General features: G+C 41.6%; 1 protein-coding gene across 1 annotated transcript in view; it reads left to right on the top strand.

Annotated features, from left to right (window-relative positions):
* The first annotated feature begins 728 nt into the window (after nucleotides 1-728).
* LOC100286559 (proline-rich protein 5) overlaps nucleotides 729-23431 on the top strand; it is a 78457-nt gene continuing 55754 nt past the window's right edge. The window contains 1 exon segment of the mRNA XM_014125165.3: nucleotides 729-966. The gene's annotated coding sequence lies outside the window, so the exon portion shown is untranslated.

The raw sequence follows: 23431 nt of genomic DNA, 5'->3' as shown, positions 1-23431 counted from the left end.
CAATTAATATCTAACAATTTACACAACATATACCAAATACACACAAATCTAAGGGGTCTGAATACTTTCCGAACGCACTGTAAGAAAGTGTGTAGTTTAACAATAAATTATAGAAGAGTGCTTAAAATTGAAGGGGCAATACAGTCAAAAACTAGATTTTTCCTGTGTTTTATATATATTTCCACAATGAAAATTATGATAATGCATATTTAGTGTAAGAGCTGTTTGAAAAGACCACCCGATATTTCAGCTTGATCGGCTGGGTTGGGTTTTGGGCCAAATAGGTTAATAAACCAATAACAAAGAGACTTTGCCCTTCTCTCTGCCAAGAACAGCTAGTTTTCAGGTTACATATCCTTTCCATTAGGCTCCTCCAATTAGGTCCCTCTCTCAGACCACTCCCAGACAGTCATAGCGAAATTCTTGCTTGATAAATAGTATTTGCTAAGTTATTTTTGTTTATTTCTAATCATTTTAATTGAAAACAATCACAGTAAGGCACTTTATTGTTACCCAGAAATGATTTGATATTGAGATAAAAAACGGCTGCATTGGACCTTTAAATATAAGCATATAGGCCTAATTGAAATTGTGCATCCTGATCGTTCTTTTCCTTTTCTACAACTTGCGGTGCTTGAATGAGAACGTTTATCGCATCCACCCTACAACACCAGACACCAATACGCGCGTATACGCTCACAGACGCAAAAGACGCACGGCGTCTGGTACAGTGGCTTGCATCTCGTCAAAACAACACGGGGGCGAGCATGCATGCTCCTGGAATGACTCCCGCAGGATAGGTCGCTGGCGCGTCGCACAACTGCACCAAAATGCCTGTTTGGTCAGTACAGACTGAAAAATCAACAATGATATAGACTATGGGTTTTATTGCAGATAGGCTATACAGTTGATCAATGCTATATCCACCTCATTCTATTATAAGCAACACGATCAGGAGAAGGAACGGTGAGTAGCGTGCGATGGATGTGTGTGTACAGTCGGTGAACTTTACTGTATGGGTAGGATATTTAGGGTCGATTTTTTTTAAAGATATGTGTGTCTGTTGATTGAGCAAAGTAAGATGGCCTACATTCGCATTGTTTACATGGGTTTGTTTGTTTGCATATCCTGTAGCGCACATGTTAAAGTTGCCTACTTCACGTACGCACTGTAATGTAGGCTACGTCCCTCCCTATGACATGGACATCGTGTTCTATGGGGATACATTTCCTTTGTGTAGGCAAGCCTGTAGCCTGAGCATCAACAATTGTATAACACATATGTATAGAGCAAGGATATTATTCTGTAACCTAAGGGGTTCTCATAAATTAATGAAGTAAATGCCTTCGTTTGCAAATGAAAGATATCGATCTGTTGATTATGGAAGGGAAGGAACCTCAGCCGCTCCGCAAGAACAAAAGCGGAATACCCAGACTGGCGTGGCTTGCGGGGCAGACAGTCCGAAGGGAGTCTGTGTGGATTCTCTCGGCCTGCTATTATTACTATTTCTTAGATGTCATCCAAAAATTGTAATCTCCAGTCACAATAAGCAAATGCAAATATGGCAAATATGTTTTGTTAGTTGAATGAATTACAATAAAAAAAAAAAAATTGGGTTGTAGGTTCCTATTCAATTGTAACACACTAGGAACTACTTTAGAGTTACTATGTATGATGTGCATACAGTCTATTTAGGTTTGAAATGAGACTGGTTTCTAAAGCAATGTTATCTAGTAAGGCAAAGGATAACATTGAATATCTACTGAAGGAAGAATACTGCAAGGACGCAGGGGTATGCATTTTAAATGGAAGTTTATCTATAATTGAAAACATTTGTTTTTTCATTTTCTTTTTTTATGTTCAAGATCAATACACAACACCAGAGTATCACACCTGCAATTACCATTCATTCATAACAATACAGTTTTATCCAATAAGGTAATCAAAAATAATAAACTGGGTACCCAATAAAAATGTAAGTCAGTGGCCTCAATTGTCTCAGTTCAGTTCCTACCACGATATACCAGTCAAATGTCTCTCTCTAGAGAGAAGAGGTGACGATGATGATGATTGTGGAAGCTATTGACGACAAGCCTCTTTTAGATGGCAAAGTAGATTGTAGAAGATGGCAGATGGTGCTGGTGACGTAGAATCAAAAGGTACAAAACCAGTTAGGATTCTCTGTTCACAAACATCAATGGAAAATACTTCCCAATTCCCTTCTGGTTTAGCACACTGATTACCTGAGCACTTGATTCTTCTGTAGTTGAAAATACACTAAGAATACCAAATATTACGAACATCTTCCTAATACTGAGTTGCACCCTCCTTTTTGCCCTCAGGACAGCTTCAATTCATCAGGGCATGGACTCTACAAGGTGTCGAAAGCGTTCCACAGGGATGCTGGCACATGTTGACTTCAATGCTTCCCACAGTTGTGTCAAGTTGGCTGGATGTCCTTTGGGTGGTGGACCATTATTGATACACACAGGAAACTGTTGAGCTTGAAAAAACTAGCAGTGCTGCAGTTCTTGACACAAACTGGTGCGCCTGGCACATACTACCATAACCCGTTCAAAGGCACTTAAATGTTTTTGTCTTGCCCATTCACCATCTGAATGGCACACATACACAATCCATGTCTCAATTGTCTCAAGGCTTAAAAATCCTTCTTTAACCTGTCTCCTCCCCTTCATCTACACTGATTTAAGTTGATTTAACAAGTGACATCAATAAGGGATCATAGCGTTCACCTGGATTCACCTGGTCAGTCTATGTCATGGAAAGAGCAGGTGTTCTTAATGTTTTGTATACTCAGTGTATATACTTTACAACTTTTTTTCTACGTTTAAGTTCAGTTATCAACTTTCAATATTTCTAGTTTTCTTCTAAGTTTCTTTCTGCTTCACAGTTCGTTGGCACTCTCTACAAAGTAAGGTGGAAAGAGAGAGAGAGATCAACAAACTCTCAACCCATACAATTAGTGTAAAGAAGTTAGGGACTGTCAAAAATAGCATGGGCTACACAATCATTACTAAATTACTATGTTTTTTTAGAAACCTTAACCCTTATGACACCAGCATTACAAATTGTAACAGCCCTATGTCCAAATATCCTTCGTATAGAGTAGACATTGAAGCCTGGTTATTGTGGAGCATTAGACTTGTTTAAAAGAGGGAAATTAATCTGTAATTCATCTCTCTAGTCTCAGATACATCCACTGTATTACCTGTTTTATATTCAAGACAACTCTTTATTGATAGCCTACTCTTTGTATAATTAACAGTGTGCCTAGATTGTATTTTTCCCAATGACCAGCTGTTGGCGCCCTAGTGTTGCAACCTGGACTCGGTAGTAGATGTAACATTGTAAACATATATGCAGGAAGCTCCAATTAGTATGATATCAAATAAAATTGTATTTGTCACATGCGCCGAATACAACAGGTATAGACTTTACCGTGATATACTTACTTACGAGCCCTTTCCAAACAATCCAGAGTTAGAAAGTGAGAAAAATTCACAAAAAAAAAGGAAATAGTAACACAATAAAATAGCAATAACACGACTATATACAAGGAGCACCGGTACCGAATCAATGTGTAGGGGTGTGAGGTAGTTGAGGTAATTGTGGTAATATGTACATGTAGGTAGGGGTAAAAGTGACTAGGCAATCAGGATAGATAATAAACACAGAAGCAGCAGCATATGTGAAGAGTGTGAAAGTGTGTCAATGTGTGGGTGTGGTGTCAATATGTGTGTGTGTGGGTAGAGTCCAGTGAGTGTGCATAGAGCCAGCCAAGCAGTTGCCATACCAAGCGGTGATGCAGCCAGTCATGATTCTCTCAATGGTGCAGCTGTGGAACATTTTGAGGATCTGAGGGCCCATGGAGGATCTTTTTAGCCTCCTGGGGGGGAAGAGGCATTGTCGTGCAATCTTCACGACTGTTGGTGTGTTTGGACCATGATAGGTCCTTAGTGATGTGGACACAAAGGAGCTCTCGACCCACTCCACTGCAGCCCCGTTGATGTGAATGGGGGCATGCTCTGCCCTCCATTTCCGGTAGTCTATGATAAGCACCTTTGTCTAGCTGACTTTTATTTTGTATTTTTTTCCCACCTTTATTTAACCAGGTAGGCTAGTTGAGAAGAAGTTCTCATTTACAACTGTGACCTGGCCAAGATAAAGCAAAGCACTGCGACACAAACAACAACACAGAGTTACACATGGAATAAACAAGCGTACAGTCAATAACACAATAGGAAAAAAGAGAGTCTATATACAGAGTGTGCAAATGGCATGAGGAGGTAGGCAATAAATAGGCCGTAGTAGCAAAGTAATTACAGTTTAGCAAATGAACACTGGAGTGATAGATGAGCAGATGATGATGTGCAAGTAGAAATACTGGTGTGCAAAAGAGCAGTAAAGTAAATAAAAACAATATAGGGATGAGGTAGGTAGATTGGGTGGGCTATTTACAGATGGGCTATGTACTAGAGGTCGACCGATTAATCGGAATGGCCGATTAATTAGGGCCGAGTTCAAGTTTTCATAACAATCGGTAATCGGTATTTTTGGCGATTTCAATTTTTTTATTTTATTTTTTTATATAATATTTTTGAACTAGGCAAGTCAGTTAAGAACACATTTTTATTTTCAATGACGGCCTAGGAACGGTTGGCTAACTGCCTTGTTCAGCAGCAGTACGACAGATTTTTACCGTGTCAGCTTGGGGATTCAATCTTGCAACCTTACGGTTAACTAGTCCAACGCAGCGGCCATGCGGTGTGAAGCGTTTGTGTGGCCTGTGCAGAGAGGAGAGAACAGGGATAGACAGACACATAGTTGACAGGCTACAGGAGAGGCTACGCTAATGCAAAGGAGATTGGAATGAAAATTAACTAAACAACTGGGGAAGCGAGAGAGCAGGGCCTACCTCACTAACCATTCACTGAAACACTCAAATATAACTTTTCCAACTTCCACTTTAGAAATTATAATTGATGTAAACTACAGTGGTTCAATGTTTCCAGGAATAGGCTCAAACTTAGTTTATTCAGCTAGATAACTTGGTACAGTATTCTTCCGTGAAACCCACCCAGTGCACCGTGTCCTATGACGCCGTAGCTAACTAGCATGCTAGCATCCAATAACACACGGTTAGCACCAATACTTGGTTATAACAAACTACCAATGGATCATTTGTGTCCGTGTCTAGTTCCTTTCATAACGCAGAAGTAATTAAACGTTGGCTAGCTAACACAAAGTCAGTCCTGCTAGCAACACAAGTGGACTACACAACTCGAAAGTTCAGAAAGTTAAGCTTACGTTGCAAAAATCTTGTTGACTAAAAATGATACAGTACTGCTAGCTGGTAGAGTTGGCTAGCTAGCAGTGGCTACGTTTACCTTTATATTTTATCTTTGATACATAGACAACTATGTTGCTAGCTAACATTACACTAATCAAATCGTTCCGTTGTAATGTATTTAGTTTCTACAGTACTGCTAGTTGGTAAAGTTGGCTAGCTAGCAGTGGCTGTGGTGTTGTGGTGTTACGGCGAGAACGAACGAATACAGCTGGCTAGCTAACCTTGTTAGTTTCTCAAAGTTAGTTTCTCAAAGCTTCACCAACACCTTTAGCTACACCTTTATCATTGATGCAAAGACAACTATGTAGCTAGCTAGGTAACATTACACTAATGAAATCGTTCCGCTATATTATAATTAAGTCTATGATTTGATATTTGATTGAGCAGTCTAACTGAGCGATGGTAGGCACCAGCAGGCTCGTAAGCATTCATTCAAACAGCACTTTTGTGCGTTTTGCCAGCAGCCCTTCGCAATTCTTCAAGCATTGCGCTGTTTATGACTTCAAACCTATCAACTCCCAAGATTAGGCTGGTGTAACCGATGTGAAATGGCTAGCTAGTTAGCGGGTGCGCGCTAATAGCGTTTCAAACGTCACTCGCTCTGAGACTTGGAGTAGTTGTTCCCCTTGCTCTGCATGGGTAACGCTGCTTCGAGGGTGGCTGTTGTCGATGTGTTCCTGGTTTGAGCCCAGGTAGGAGCGAGGAGAGGGACGGAAGCTATACTGTTACACCGGCAATACTAAAGTGCCTATAAGAACATCCAATAGTCAAAGGTATATGAAATACAAATCGTATAGAGAGAAATAGTCCTATAATTCCTATAATAACTACAACCTAAAACTTCTTACCTGGGAATACTGAAGACTCATGTTAAAAGGAACCACCAGCTTTCATATGTTCTCATGTTCTGAGCAAGGAACTTAAACGTAAGCTTTTTTACATGGCACATATTGCACTTTTACTTTCTTCTCCAACACTTTGTTTTTGCATTATTTAAACCAAATTGAACATGTTTAATTATTTATTTGATGCTAAATTGATAGTATTTATGTATTATATTAAGTTAAAATAAGTGTTCATTCAGTATTGTTGTAATTGTCATTATTACAAATAAATGAATAATCGTTCGATTAATCGGTATCAGGCTTTTTTGGTCCTCCAATAATCGGTATCGGCGTTGAAAAGTCATAATCGGTCGACTTCTACTATGTACAGCTGCAGTGATCTGTTAGCTGCTCAGCTAGCTGATGTTTAAAGTTAGTGAGGGAAATATAAGTCTCCAGCTTTAGCGATTTTTGCAATTCGTTCCAGTCATTGGCAGCAGAGAGCTGGAAGGAAAGGCGGCCGAAGGAGGTGTTGGCTTTGGGGAAGACCAGTGAGATATACCTGCTGGAGCGCGTGTTACGGGTGGGTGTTGTTATCGTGACCAGTGAGCTGAGATAAGGCGAAGCTTTACCTAGCATAGACTTATAGATGACCTGGAGCCAGTGGGTCTGGCGACGAATATGTAGCGAGGGCCAGCCGACTAGAGCATACAGGTCGCAGTGGTGGGTGGTATAAGGGGCTTTAGTGACAAAACGGATGGCACTGTGATAGACTGCATTCAATTTGCTGAGTAGAGTATTGGAAGCTATTTTGTAAATGACATCGCTGAAGTCGAGGATCGGTAGGATAGTCAGTTTTACGAGGGTATGTTTGGCGGCGTGAGTGAAGGAGGCTTTGTTGGGAAATAGGAAGCCGATTCTAGATTTAGTTTTGGATTGGAGATGTGTAATATGAGTCTGGAAGGAGAGTTTACAGTCTAGCCAGACACCTAGGTATTTGTAGTTGTCCACATATTCTAAGTCAGAACCGTCCAGAGTAGTGATGCTAGTCGGGCGGGCGGGTGCGGGCAGCGAACAGTTGAAAAGCATGCATTTGGTTTTACTAGCGTTTAAGAGCAGTTGGAGGCCACGGAAGGAGCGTTGTATGGCATTGAAGCTCGTTTGGAGGTTAGTTAACCTGTTATGGATAGGGGGCAGTATTTTCACGGCTGGATAAAAAACGTACCCGATTTAATCTGTTTATTACTCCTGCCCAGAAACTAGAATATGCATATAATTGTTTGATTTGGATAGAAAACACCCTAAAGTTTCTAAAACTGTTTGAATGGTGTCTGTGAGTATAACAGAACTCATATGGCAGGCCAAAACCTGAGAAGATTCCAAACAGGAAGTGCCCTCTCTGACCATTTCTTGGCCTTCTTTAGCCTCTTTATTGAAAACAGAGGATCTCTGCTGTAACGTGACACTTTCTAAGGCTCCCATAGGCTCCCAGAAGGCGCCAGAACGTTGAATGATGACTCTGCAGTCTCTGGCTGAAAAACAGTAGCGCATTTGGATAGTGGTCGATCTGAGAACAATGAAACGGGCGCGATACGCGCCGGCACGTCACCCTTCGTTACCCTTCGGATAGTGTCTTGAACGCACAAACAAAACGCCGCTATTTGGATATAACTATGGATTATTTAGAACCAAACCAACATTTGTTGTTGAAGTAGAAGTCCTGGGAGTGCATTCTGACGAAGAACAGCAAAGGTAATCCAATTTTTCTTATAGTAAATCTGAGTTTGGTGAGTACCAAACTTGGTGTGTGTCAAAATAGCTAGCCTGTGATGGCCGGGCTATCTACTCAGAATATTGCAAAATGTGCTTTCACCGAAAAGCTATTTTAAAATAGGACACCGCGATTGCATAAAGGGGTTCTGTATCTATAATTCTTAAAATAATTGTTATGTTTTTTGTGAACGTTTATCGTAAGTAATTTAGTAAATTCACCGGAAGTGTTCGGTGGGAATGCTAGTTCTGAACGTCACATGCTAATGTAAAAAGCTGGTTTTTGATATAAATATGAACTCGATTGAACAAAACATGCATGTATTGTATAACATAATGTCCTAGGAGTGTCATCTGATGAAGATCATCAAAGGTTAGTGCTGCATTTAGCTGTGGTTTTGGTTTTTGTGACATTATATGCTAGTTTGAAAAATGGGTCTGATTATTTCTGGCTGGGTACTCTCCTGACATAATCTAATGTTTTGCTTTCATTGTAAAGCCTTTTTGAAATCGGACAGTTTGGTTAGATAAAGGAGAGTCTTGTCTTTAAAATGGTGTAAAATAGTCATATGTTTGAAAAATGGAAGTTTTTGGATTTTCGAGGAGTTTGTATTTCGCGCCACGCCCTATCATTGGATATTGGAGCGGTGTTCCGCTAGCGGAACGTCTAGATGTAAGAAGTTAACACAGTGTCCAAAGAAGGCCCAGATGTATACAGAATGGTGTCGTCTGAGTAGAGGTGGATCAGGGAATCACCCGCAGCAAGAGCGACATCGTTGATATATACAGAGAAAAGAGTCGGCCCTAGAATTGAACCCTGTGGTACCCCCATAGAGACTGCCAGAGGTCCGGACAACAGGCCCTCCGATTTGACACACTGAACTCTGTCTGAGAAGTAGTTGTTGAACCAGGCGAGGCAGTCATTTCAGAAACCAAGGTTGTTGAGTCTGCCGATAAGGATACGGTGATTGACAGAGTCGAAACCCTTGGCCAGGTCGATGAAGACGGATGCACTGTACTGTCTTTTAACAATGGTGGTTATGATATCGTTTAGTACCTTGAGCGTGGCTGAGGTGCACCCGTGACCAGCTCGGAAACCGGATTGGTCAGTGATCTGTTTATTAACTTGGCTTTCGAAGACTTTAGAAAGGCAGGGCAGGATGGATATAGGTCTATAACAGTTTGGGTCTAGAGGGAGAGGTTTTTGTCCTGGCACCACACTGCCAGGTCTCTGACATCCTCCCTATAGGCTTTCTCATCGTTGGAGTCGTGCGCGGCCACGCAGTCGTGGGTCGACAGGGAGTACAGGAGGGGACTAAGCATGCATCCCTGAGGGCCCCCTGTGTTGCGGGTCAGCATGGCAGATGTGTTGTTACCTACTCTCCCTACCTGGGTACAGCCGTCAGGAAGTCCAGGATCCAGTTGAAGAGGGAGGTGTTCAGTCCCAGGGTCCTTAGCTTAGTGATGAGCGTGGAGGGCACTATGGTGTTGAACACTGAGCTGTGTTCAATGAACTGTATTCTCACAGGTGTTCCTTTTGTCCAGGTGGGAAAGGGCTGTGTGGAGTGCAATAGAGATCCATCTGTGGATCTGTTGGGGCGGTATGTGAATTGGAGTTGGTCTAGGGTGTCTGGGATGATGGTGTTGATGTGAGGCATGACCTGCCTTTCATGGCTACAGATGTGAGTACCCGATAGTCCCTGATAGTGCCCCGATAGTCATTTAGACAGGTTACTATGGTGGTCTGCTTGAAACGTGTAGGTATTATAGACTGGGTCAAGGAGAGGTTGAAAATGTCAGTGAAGACACTTGCCATCTGGTCAGCACATGCTCAGAGTAAACGTCCTGGTAATAAGTATTGCCCTTGTGAATGTTAACCTGTTTAATGGTCTCACTCATATAGGCTATGGAGAGTGTGATCACACAGTCGTCTGGAACAGCTGGGGCTCTCATACATGGTTCAGTGTTGCTAGCCTTGAAGCGAGCTTAGAAGGCATTTAGCTCGTCTGGTAGGCTCACGTCACTGGGAAGCTGGGTTTCCTTTTCGCTTTTTCCTTAAATGCGTACTTTGGGATTTTGGCATTTAAGCCCTTTATCTACTTCCACACAGTCAGATGAACTCATGAATACCATTTTTATGTCTCAGCGTGCAGTTTGAAGGAAATTACCAACTAGCGTCAGCGTAATTGCTAACTAGCGTTAGCTAAATTATTGGAAGTCTATGCTAGCAGATACCCATACTGCCCTCCCAAGCAAAAAGGCAGTAACTGCTCATTTGGTCGAAAATGAGTTAATGTAATTTTTGTTACATTAACTTTTTAGTGATGGGGGCAGTATTCGGAAATTCGGGATGAATGACGTGCCCAAATTAAACTGCCTGCTACTCTGTCCCAGAAGGTAGGCCATGCATATTATTAGTAGCTTTGGATAGAAAACACTCTGAAGTTTCTAAAACTGTTTGAATGATGTCTGTGAGTATAACAGAACTCATATGGCAGGCAAAAATCTGAGAAAAATCCAACCAGGAAGTGGGAAATCTGATGCTTGTAGTCTTTTCAAGTCATTGCCTAACACACAGTGACTTAGGGTTCATTTTGTACTTCCTAAGGCTTTCACTAGATGTCAACAGTCTTTAGAACCTTATTTCAGGCTTTTGCAGTGAACAGAGAGCGAACAAGAAGGCCTTGAAGTTGGTGACTCAGAATATGACATGAGTTCAGTGGCGAGCGTTCACGTGAGAGGTAGCTGTGTTCCATAACGTTTTTGAAGACATTGGAATCGTCCGGTTGGAATATAATGGAAGATTTATGTTAAAAAGGCCCTAAAGATTGATGCTATACATCGTTTAACATGTTTCTACGAACGTAAATATAACTTTTTTTGACTTTTCGTCGTCAAATTTTCATCGCGCTTCCTACATTTGGAGTAGCTTACTGAACGCGCTAACAACAAGGAGGTATTTGGACATAAATGATGGACTTTATCGAACAAAACAACATTTATTGTGGACCTGGGATTCCTGAGAGTGCATTCTGATGAAGATCATCAAAGGTAAGTGAATATTTATAATGCTTTTTATGATTTTAGATGACTCCAAAATGGCGGGTATCTGTATTGCCTGCTGTTGTTTTCTGAGCGCTGTACTCAAATTATTGGAAAGTGTGCTTTCCCCGTGAAGCTTTTTTGAAATCTGTCACAGCGGTTGCATTAAGGGGATGTTCATCTATAATTCTTTGAATAACAGTTTAATATTTTATCAACGTGTATGATGAGTATTTTTATAAATTGTTGTGCTCGTTCACCGGATGTTTTGGAGGCAAAATATTTTCTGAACATCACGCGCCAATGTAAAATGGGGGTTTTTGGATATAAATATGAACTTTATCGAACAAAACATACATGTGTTGTGTAACATTGAGTCCTAGGAGTGTCATCTGATGAAGATTGTCAAAGGTTAGTGCTTAATTTTAGCTGTATTTCTGTTTTTTGTGACGCCTCTCCTGCTTGGAAAATGGCTGTGTGGTTTTTCTTGTTTAGGCTCTGTCCTAACATAATCTAACTTTATGCTTTCGCCGTAAAGCCTTTTTGAAATTGGACAATGTGTTTGGATTAAGGAGAAGTGTATCTTTAAAATGGTGTAAAATAGTTGTATGTTTGAGAAATTTGAATTATGAGATTTTGTTGTTTTGAATTTGCCGCCCTGATATTTCACTGGCTGTTGATAGTGTGTACCGCGGGTCCCACATAGCCCAAAGAAGTTTTAAATGCATGCTTAATCATGTGGACAAGTGTCCTGCCTCTATTGTATTGTTTTTGGGAGAAAATGGTGGTCGTATTAGCAGTAACTGCAAAAGGTTACTGTGAAAGGGAGGTAAATGGCAGTAACTGAACTTACTGCCTTTTAGCTTGGTTTCAGCCAGCCCTTGGCTGCAGTTACTGCATTTTACCATGGTTTCATATAATTTTATTCTGATAGTGATGCAATCGAACCTGTATGACACTGACTGACAGCTACACACATATACATTGCTAATCTAGGGATACAACACCATGGCACAGCATTCCCGGGAGAAAATGATGGTTGAACTTGCTCTGAAACGCCGACATCCAGACACTGGTAAGAACTAGCTAGCTAAGTAGATCTGAGATCAAAATGAATTAGCTAGCTAGCAAGCTAAGCTAGCTAATTAGCTAGCGTGCATAGACTAACAATGCTACCTGCTCTCATATGAGGAGATCTACAATTGATACTAACTTCAATCTATTAGCCATATAATGAATTATATTCTGAAAGTTCATCTGATGGTTTCTTTGAATCAGTACACCATACACACGATTTCTAGCCAGTGACAGCCACCTAGCTAAAACTGACGCGCCCTACCAAAACGCCAAAACCTACCTAGCTAGCATTAGCATGAAGTAATATATTTGTGCTACATGCTCCCATAAGAGACGATCAGCAGTTTATACTAGCTTCAATCTGTTATACCGAGAATTAATATAAGCCCTATAGTTGTATTGTGACATTCCATGGGTTATTTGAATCCGTAACATTACACCACACACACGGTCTCTAGCCAGCTGACGGTCAGTTGGACGTGCACCCCATACTGAACTGTCAAAAGCCACGCACACTCGTTTTCCGGATGAGCACACACACAGCATTGCTAGCTCATTAATAATATATCTACTCACATGTTCAGGGTTTCTGGTTTTCTTTTATATTCCAGTATTGCGTGACTGTCCCGGTCAGGAAAGTTAAAATCCCAAATTGTATCCATCACCTTTGCTGTTGGCATATGTAATTAGTACAACAAGCTTTGACATGCCAAATGTGTGCTCAATGTGTCTGCCTCAGTGCCATCATTACATGAATGTGGAAAAAACTGTTTTGCATGACTTCCACCAATCCCTGTGGTCTAGATGATTAGTATCTATGCGGATCAAAGTTGCCATGTGAGGGTGTATTAGGACAGTACAACCACATCAATACTAGGTTTTAGTCCTGTCAATGTCCATCCATGCAATTTTCTTGTATTTGTATTTGTAAATAACTGAGTTATGACAGTGAAAATTATTATGATAATGTTTGCACAAGATAAAATCAACATTGATTATATCCTATATTATAGAATAACTGAAAAGGATTATGATCATATGTTTGCACACCACAAAATGTCAGTATTAATTATTATCATCCATGACAGAATAGAGTCATTAGGATGCATGTCCCTGATTATTTGCTCTGTTTATTTCAGTTGAGTTTGAGGGCCACATTCCAACAAAGATTCCTGATCTACCCCCTTTAACTGAAGTCACAGTGTCAACACTATTTGAAGAAATAGAGAACCAGTGGGTGGTCTCTGACTCCTTAGACATCAGTCTATCAGATGAGAAATGAATTGCCAATGATGATGATGATGATGAAGATTATCATCCACCTTCAGAGTTGGATGTTCCAGCACAAGTGGCAGCTGAGCCCGTGGACACAACTCCAGACAACCTATCAAACAAGCAATCCAAGATTCCACCAATGGGTAAGCCATGTGGTCCCAAATGCAAGAGGCAATGTACTCAGAATATTTCAGAGGGTAGGCAAAAGGTAATATGGGAAAAGTATTGGGAGATGAAGTATAAGGAGAAGAGGACATGGATCTTTCACATGGTGGCACAGCAATCTAAGAAAAATATCACTGTTGGTGCTGACAGTCGACGCAGCAGGTCGTTTCTGTACCATCTTCCAAACCAGAGCAGTTCTGCACAACAGGTGTGCAAAGTGTTTTTTCTGACAACATTGGGCTACCACCCCAAAAATGACAGGCTTATTGTCACGATGATGGGCAAGTCAATCACCACCAAACTGATTCCACCAAAGGATCGGAGGGGAAAGAAAGCTTCAACGAGCAAATTGAACATGAATCCAATCCTGCAACACATTGAGTCCTTCCATCCCCAAATCAGCCACTACAGACGAGAGCATGCCCCTCTACCTCCCTAGTGACGTTAATATTCGGTTCATGCATAATGACTACAAGGAGAAGAACAAAGATGCCAGCTGCGGTTACGAAACGTATTGCAAGGCGGTAAAGGGAAGGAACATCAGCTTTGTGAAGCTTGGAGAGGAGGAGTGCGAGCTCTGTTTGGTGCAGGGTCATCATCTGAAGATGGAGCACAGGGAGAATGAGGCCATTGAAACCCAAGCCTGCCAAGACAACAGCCATGCAGCACCTTAATTCACCATCCCCAACCCCGACTGCATGCAATGTAGGATATATGAGGAGCATAAGAAGTCTGCAGGGCAGAGTAGAAGCCATTACCAGGCTGATGCACAGAAAGATTGGCCTGAGGACTGGTCTGTGAGGAACGTGATATGCAAAAAGTCACCATGCTCCCTCGCATGCCAGGTGTGAAAACAGCATTGTTCACAAGAAGAATCGTTGCTTATCACGAGACATTCGCCACCATTGGAAAGAAGTCTCAAAAGAAGAAGAAAACAATCTCAGTGGTATGGCATGAAGGAACAGCTGGTCAGAAGGCAGAGGAGATTACTTCATCTTACGTAACAGCACTGGAGAGGGAGAGAGATGTCAAGAATGCAGTGTATTGGGTGGATAACTGCACTTCTCAAAACAAAAACTGGTGCCTCCTAACAACACTGGTGAGTGTTGTCAATGCTGACTCAACTTTGATGGAGGACATCACCCTCAAGTTCTTCGAGCTAGGACACACCTTCATGAGTGCAGACAGTTACCACCATGGCGTGGAACAGGAAATGAAAGCTCGACCTGGAGGTGTGGTTTACGACTTCGGGGATTTCCTCCATGTGGTTGCAACTTCCAATGCAGGCAAGGTGGAGGTGGTCGAAATGAAAAAGGAAAACATCCTGGCATGGAAAGCTGGCCATTCCATCGTCAAGCTGAAGAAGGCAGCAGCACCAGTGATGGCTGAGATCCAGTTGAGGCGTGGATCCAGGAGCCTCTTCTACAAAGTCTCCCATGAAGAAAAGGACTTCACAGAGCTTGACTTTATCATGAAGAAAGTCACTCTAGAGACACCCTCGACACTACGTACACAGGATAGAGGGATAGAAGAGTCCAAGAAGATGGACATAATCACCAAGCTGTGTCCTCTGATGCCTGCAAATCGAAGGCAGTTCTGGAATGCCTTGGCTGTGAACAGCATTGCTGAGGATGAGGAGTGATATGGAAGAGCACTGAATAAGTTTTACTTAAAAATGAAATGTTACTTAAAAATGAAATGTAACTATTCAGCATTTTATCAATTGTAGCTAAATGTAATTTGCGTCCTCTTATGAATATGAACATGTAAATATGTTTAAAATGTATTCTTAAAGCTGTTATTTATTTATGCCTTCAAAAGTGTCATTTGAAAAAATACAAATAAAATGTTTTTATTAGCAATCTCATGGTCATTTTTTATAATTGATATTACCCAACGTCATACTTCTATCATGTTCCATCATTATACACTGCTCAAAAAAATAAAGGGAACACTTAAACAACACAATGTAACTCCAAGTCAATCACACTTCTGTGAAATCAAACTGTCCACTTAGGAAGCAACACTGATTGACAATAAATTGCACATGCTGTTATGCAAATGGGATAGACAACAGGTGGAAATTATAGGCAATTAGCAAGACACCCCCAATAAAGGAGTGGTTCTGCAGGTGGGGACCACAGACAACTTCTCAGTTCCTATGCTTCCTGGCTGATGTTTTGGTCACTTTTGAATGCTGGCGGTGCTTTCACTCTAGTGGTAGCATGAGACGGAGTCTACAACCCACACAAGTGGCTCAGGTAGTGCAGCTCATCCAGGATGGCACATCAATGCGAGCTGTTGAAAGAAGGTTTGCTGTGTCTGTCAGCGTAGTGTCCAGAGCATGGAGGCGCTACCAGGAGACAGGCCAGTACATCAGGAGACGTGGAGGAGGCCGTAGGAGGGCAACAACCCAGCAGCAGGACCGCTACCTCCGCCCTTGTGCAAGGAGGAGCAGGAGAAGCACTGCCAGAGCCCTGCAAAATGACCTCCAGCAGGCCACAAATGTGCATGTGTCTGCTCAAACGGTCAGAAACAGTCTCCATGAGGGTGGTATGAGGGCCCGACGTCCACAGGTGGGGGTTGTGCTTACAGCCCAACACCGTGCAGGTCGTTTGGCATTTGCGAGAGAACACCAAGATTGGCAAATTCGCCACTGGCGCCCTGTGTTCTTCACAGATGAAAGCAGGTTCAACTCTGAGCACGTGACAGACGTGACAGAGTCTGGAGAGGCCGTGGAGAACGTTCTGCTGCCGCAAACATCCTCCAGCATGACCGGTTTGGCGGTGGGTCAGTCATGGTGTGGGGTGGCATTTCTTTGGGGGGCCGCACAGCCCTCCATGTGCTCGCCAGAGGTAGCCTGACTGCCATTAGGTACCGAGATGAGATCCTCAGACCCCTTGTGAGACCATGTGCTGGTGCGGTTGGCCCTGGGTTCCTCCTAATGCAAGACAATGCTAGACCTCATGTGGCTGGAGTGTGTCAGCAGTTCCTGCAAGAGGAAGGCATTGATGCTATGGACTGGCCCGCCCGTTCCCCAGACCTGAATCCAATTGAGCACATCTGGGACATCATGTCTCGCACCATCCACCAACGCCACGTTGCACCACAGACTGTCCAGGAGTTGGCGGATGTTTTAGTCCAGGTCTGGGAGGAGATCCCTCAGGAGACCATCCGCCACCTCATCAGGAGCATGCCCAGGCAATGTAGGGAGGTCATACAGGCATGTGGAGGCCACACACACTACTGAGCCTCATTTTGACTTGTTTTAAGGACATTACATCAAAGTTGGATCAGCCTGTAGTGTGGTTTTCCACTTTAATTTTGAGTGTGACTCCAAATCCAGACCTCCATGGGTTGATAAATTGGATTTCCATTGATTATTTTTGTGTGATTTTGTTGTCAGCACATTCAACTATGTAAAGAAAAAAGTATTTAATAAGATTATTTATTTCATTCAGATCTAGGATGTGTTGTTTAAGTGTTCCCTTTATTTTTTTGAGCAGTATATATTACAAGACAGGTAATCATTTCATGTAATTCAAATAATTGCAGTGCTGCTTTTCACATGTATTCTTATAACAAGACATGGGCTACTTGTGAAACACAGTATGTAATGTGACTGACGCAGACCCTACATCTCTATGTAAATGCTACTGGTATCTTAGTGGAAGACACACAAAGGATGCAGTTTCAACTCTTTTACACTGTCAGTAATTACACTGCTCTTGTATTAATAGCATAAATGAGAAGTATAGTAAACTAACAAATGGAAATTGCAGATACTGCTCTTTGTTTTGGTATTACCCTGCAATTTATAACATATCATGCCAAGGAAGAAGACAGTAACTGCCGTTTAAGGGTCAAAGGTAATGTCAGAGGTCAGGGTCAACATGAATAAAAAATTTACTCATAGTAAGGCAACAGATCATTACATCTCCAATGATCTCCCTAGAATTCATTTGGCTGGACAATTAAAAAACTTTGAAGCCATTTTTCTCAGTTCCACTCTATGAGCAGTTACTGCCTTTTTGCTTGGGAGGGCAGCAAAGACTTCACATTGATTGGAAACTGCGTTCTCTAAGCTTTCCCAGCATGACTTGATCCCCGTCTTCCTGCTTCACTGTTCTCAGGCGAACTGCAAGGTTAACACTACCGAACGTGGGACCTCAACTTCTAGTCAACAGTGTTGAGTACTGACCGAAAGGATTCGCTTAGTAGATACAATAGACATCCAGGCATTGCGCTAACGCTAGTTAACATTGGGGAAAAAATCTCTAACTTCCTTCATACTGGACACACATACATAGAGATATGGTGAAAACAATGTGTGGGGAGGCAGAGGCACAGAGACTCACATCAATACCTTTGTCAGATAACACTGTTAAACAAATGATTTATGCTACTGCTAGCAACAAGAGGAAACTCTGACTGAACGACTCAAAACTCCCCAGCTTATGCTGTCCAAATGGACGTTAGATGTGAGGGCTGAGATGCCCATACATTGACTTTGGTCCGCTATACATGTCGTGGGATGCTATTCACGAGGACATATTGTTCTGTCTCACGATTCCCGAGCATGAAACGGCACAGGGAATGGATGTTCAGTGCTGCGTGGCTATATTGACGAAAAACTGATTCCATGGGATTGAATGGTGGGCTTTTGTACAGATGGGGCTCCATTTATGGTGGAACGGTAGGCAGGCCTCTGAACTTTAGCAACTGGCGGGAAAAGAGCTGAGCACAGAACTCCCATTTCCGCAATGCCAAAAGGGCAAGATGCTGGTCTCTCCCCTCAGTCTGCCCTGATCTGTCAAGTCTGTGCTCCCAAACTGCATAAAAATTGCCATCAATTATTAGTCATATGTCAGCTAAATCTATTGTCAGTGTAGATAATTGATCATAAAATGAGCTGTCGTAAGTGTTCAGTGCATACACAGACAAAATAGAAATGTTGCTTCCGCTTATAATCTATTTAAAAAGTACTTTTGTAATTGATTATAAAAAGTTTTTAAAAAGTTACTCATTAAAAGTAATTCTCCCCTCTCCAAGGGATCCTCCACCTAAGTTAGTGTATTGAAAATTACACCTGGCAACAGTTAGTACCCCTTTAACTTTTGTAGTAAAACATGATGAAGCAATGACGTTAATATATTTGTTGGAAAAACGAGACGCAGTGGGGTCCATCATTATTGGCTCCCAAGTGGCGCAGCGTTCTAAGGCACTGCATCTCAGTGCTAGAGGCGTCACTACAGACACCCTGGTTCAATCTAGGCTGTGGCTCAGTTGGTAGAGCATGGTGTTTGCAATGGTGTTTGCAATGGGTTCGATTCCCACGGGGGGCCAGTACGAGAAAAAAAAAAAAAAAAGGTATGAAATGAATTGAAATGTATGCATTCACTACTGTAAGTCGCTCTGGATAAGAGCGTCTGCTAAATGACTAAAATGTAAATGTAAAAATCACAACCAGCCATGATTGGGACTTCCAAAGGACGGCGCACAATTGGCCCAGCATCGTCTGGGTTTGGCCAGTGTAGGCCGTCATTGTAAATAAGAATGTGTTCTTAACTGACTTGCCTAGTAAAATAAATACAAATAAAGATGAGCAAAAAATATGTTATAAAATAAATTAGACAAATACTGAGCAACTGTAAAACAAATGGGGTAATTATAGATTTTTTATACTAATACAATTGCTCAGAGAAAGATTTTGTTTAACAAGTAATAAAAAAACAATCTAAAAAAGATAGGGGTCAAAACTATTGGTACCCCTGTTTTCAGTACTCCAGCACCCTACTGTTGCGAAGAGAACGACACTGAGCCTTTTTATAAAATGTTTCATGAGATTGGAGAACACATTGGAAGGGATCTTAGACCATTCCTCCATACAGAATCATTCCAGATCCTTGATATCCTTTGTCTGCGCTTATGGACTGTCCTCTTCAATTCAAACCACAGGTTTTCAATGGGGTTTTAAGTGCGGAGACAGGTGGCCATTACAAAATGTTGATTTTGTGGTCAATTAACCATTTCTTAGTGAATTCTGATGTGTGCTTTGGGTTATTGTCTTGCTGGAAGATCCACTTGCGGCCAAGTGTCAGCCTCCTGGCCGAGGCAACCAGGTTTTTGGCTAAAATGTCCTGGTACTGGGTAAAGTTCATTATGCCGTTGCCCTTATTAACAAGGGCTTAGGACCAGTGGAGGAAAATAGCCCCATAACATCAAAGGTACACCACCATATTTTACTGTAGGTATGAGGTACTTTTCTGCATATGCTTCTGTTTTTCAAAGCCAAACCCACCACTGGTGTGTGTGGTCAAAGAACTCTATTTTCATGTAATCTGACCATAGCAACAGTTCCAATCCAAGTGCCAATGAAATGCCATCATTTGGATATTTCTTTAATGAAAGCCTCTCCAACATAATCCAGGTAAAATCAGGAATTTCCCAGGGCAGCTGTCTAGGCCCCTTACTTTTTAAAGTCTTTTTTACTAATGACATGCCACTGGCCTTGAGTGAAGCCAGTGTGTCTATGTATGCGGATGACTTAACACTATACACATCAGCTACTGCAGTGACTGAAACAAAGAGCTGCAGTTAGTTTCAGAATGTGTGGCAAGGAATATGTTAGTCCTAAATATTTCAAAAACGAAAAAGCATTGTATTTGGTGTATTTGGTACATCATTCACTAAACCCCAAGGCTCAACTAAATTTTGTAATAAATCATGTGGAAATTAAGCAAGTTGAGGTGACTAAACTGCTTGGAGTAACCCTGGATTGTAAACTGTCAAGGTCAAAACATGTTGATACAACAATAGCTAAGATGGGGAGAAGTCTGTCCATAATAAAGAGCTGCTCTGCCTCCTTAACAACACTATCAACAAGGCAGTTACTACAGGCTCTAGATTTGTCTGTTTAAACTACTAGCACACAGCTCGGACACCCATGCATACAGTACCCCACAATACATGCCTCCAAAGCTTTCTTCACAATCCCCAAGTCAAGAACAGACTATGGGAGGCACACAGTACTACTTAGAGCCATGGCTACATGGAACTCTATTCCACATCAGGTAACTGATGCAAGCAGTAGAATCAGATTTTTTTTAAATGGATAGAAATTACACCTTGTGGAACAGCGGGGACTGTGAAGAGACACACACACAGACACACATACACATTTGTATTTGCATTTACTATGGATCCACATTAGCAGATACTCTTCCTGGGGTCCAGCAAAATTAAGGCAGTTTATACAATTTTAAAAACATTACAATACATTCACAGATTTCACAAAACACTGTGTGCCCTCAGGCCCCTACTCCACCACTACCACATATCTACAATACAAAATCCATGTGTATGTATAGAGCGTATGTTATCGTGTGCGTGTGTGTGTGTGTGTGTGTGTGTGTGTGTGTGTGTGTGTGTGTGTGTGTGTGTGTGTGTGTGTGTGTGTGTGTGTGTGTGTGTGTGGGTGTGTGTGTGTGTGTGTGTGTGTGTGTGTATGCATGTGTGTGTGCCAATGTTTGTGTAGCTTCACAGTCCCCGCTGTTCCATGAGGTGTTTTTTTAATCTGTTTTTTAAATCAAATTTTACTGCTGGCATGAGTTACTTGAAGTGGAATAAAGTTCCATGTAGTTGTAACCGATGTGAAATGGCTAGTTAGTTAGCGGTGGTGCGCGCTAATAGCGTTTCAATCAGTGACGTCACTCGCTCTGAGACTTGAAGTAGGGTTTCCCCTTGCGTTGCAAGGGCCGCGGCTTTTGTGGCGCGATGGGTAACGATGCTTCGTGGGGTGTCAGTTGTTGATGTGTGCAAGGGTCCCTGGTTCGAGCCCGGGTTGGGGCGAAGAGAGGGACGGAACGTACACTGTTACATAGTCATGGCTCTATATAGTACTGTGTGCCTCCCATAGTCTGTTCTGGACTTGGGGACTGTGAAGAGAACTCTTGTGGCATGTCTTGTGGGGTATGCATGGGTGTCCAAGCTGTGTGCCAGTAGTTTAGACAGACAGACCCCGATGGCTTGTCATTGTTGATAGACAACAATAATTTTTCACCTCTTCCACACTGACTTTACACAATTCAAAAGTACAATTCTTGTCTTTCATAATTTGGTCCAATATACTTGGATGTGTAGTGTCAGTGTTTGTTGCTGGCATGTCATCCCTAAGTTTACTTATCTTGCCAATGAAAAAGTCATTAAAGTAGTTTTCAATATCAGTGGGTTTTGTGATGAATGAGCCATCTGATTCAATGAATGAAGGAGCCGAGTTGGCTTTTCTCCCAAAATTTCATTTAAGGTGCCCCGAAGCTTTTTACTATCATTCTTTATATATTTTCTCATTGTTTCATAGTGTAGTTTATTTTTAATTTTTATTTAGTTTAGTCACATGATTTCTTAATTTGCAGTGCCAATAAATTGGGCTGCCAGACTTAATTGCCATACCTTTTGCCTCATCCCACTCAACCATACAATTTTTAAATTCCTCATCAATCCAAGGGGATTTAACAGTTTTTATAGTCATATTCTTAATGGGTGCATGCTAATTAGTAACAGGAATAAGTAGTTTCATAAATGCGTCATGTGCAGCGTCTCGTTGCTCCTCATTACACACCACAGACCAGCAAATATTCTTTACATCTTCAACATATAAAACTTATTGTATGACCTCTTATACAGCATATTAGGCCCAGCCTTTGGAACTTTGGTTTTCCTAGATATGGCTACGATATTGTGATCACTACATCCTATGGATTTGGATACTGCTTTAAAAAAATATCTGCAGCATTAGTAAAGATGTGATCAATACATGTTGATGATTTAATTCCTGTGCTGTTTGTAACTACCCTAGTAGGTTGACTGATAACCTGAACCAGGTTGCAGGCACTGGTTACAGTTTAAAGTTTTTTCCTGAGTGGGCAGCTTGATGATAGCCAGTCAATATTTAAATCACCCAGAAAATATACTTCTCTGTTGATATCACATACATTATCAAGCATTTCACACATATTATCCAGATACTGAGTGTAAGCACTTGGTGGTCTATAGCAGCTTCCCACAAGAATGGGCTTTAGGTGAGGCAGATTAACCTGTAGCCATATTACTTCAACAGTATTTAACATTAGATAATCTCTAAGGTTTACAGGAATGTGGTTCTGAATATAGACCGCAACACCACCCTCGTTGGCATTCCTGTCTTTTTGGTAGATGTTATAACCATGTATTGCTACCACTGTATGGTATTATCTAAGTGAGTTTCAGAGATAGTCAGAATATGAATGTCATCTGTTACAAGCAAGTTATTGACTTCATGGAAATTGTTTCTTAGGCTACAAATGTTAATGTGGGCTATTTTTTTAGCACTTTTATTTACTGGGAAAGTTATCAGAGGTAGACTTACTCATGTTATTCACGTTGGAGCTGATAGTGCAGGGTGAGCTGCATAAAGTGGTCTTCCTACTATTGCACACTGTCTCAGTGCTAACAGTGTAACTCTGGTTTATAGGCTCATGATTACTGCTTACAATAGCTGTAGGACAAACAGATGTATGCGGTGCAATTAGGGGTACATCAATTAAATGACTTACTGTACATTGTGTTTGCCAATGCCCCTAAGATCATGTGCATTTGATGCAGCATTATGACAACTCATTGTCACAATGGTAGGGATTAACTGAGCTGGTCCTGGATCATTTACCAGTCATTGTTTCAACGCAGACTTGAAATGTGTGGACAGAGTCCAGGAGCCAAGATGATTTGGATGGACTCCGTAATTCCTGTAGAGTATCTTATGTTTCCAGAAGGTGTCAAAGTTATCAATAAAAGTGACTCTAGCAGAGCTACAGTAGTCTTATAGCCAGATGTGTAATGCTAGCAGTCTGCTGAATCTTTCACATCCGCG

The sequence above is a fragment of the Salmo salar genome, chromosome 10, assembly GCF_965601325.2.
Source record: "Salmo salar chromosome 10, fSalSal1, whole genome shotgun sequence".
Classification (NCBI taxonomy): domain Eukaryota; kingdom Metazoa; phylum Chordata; class Actinopteri; order Salmoniformes; family Salmonidae; genus Salmo; species Salmo salar.
Note: the sequence above shows the minus strand (reverse complement) of the source record. Positions and strands in the feature narration are given on the sequence as shown.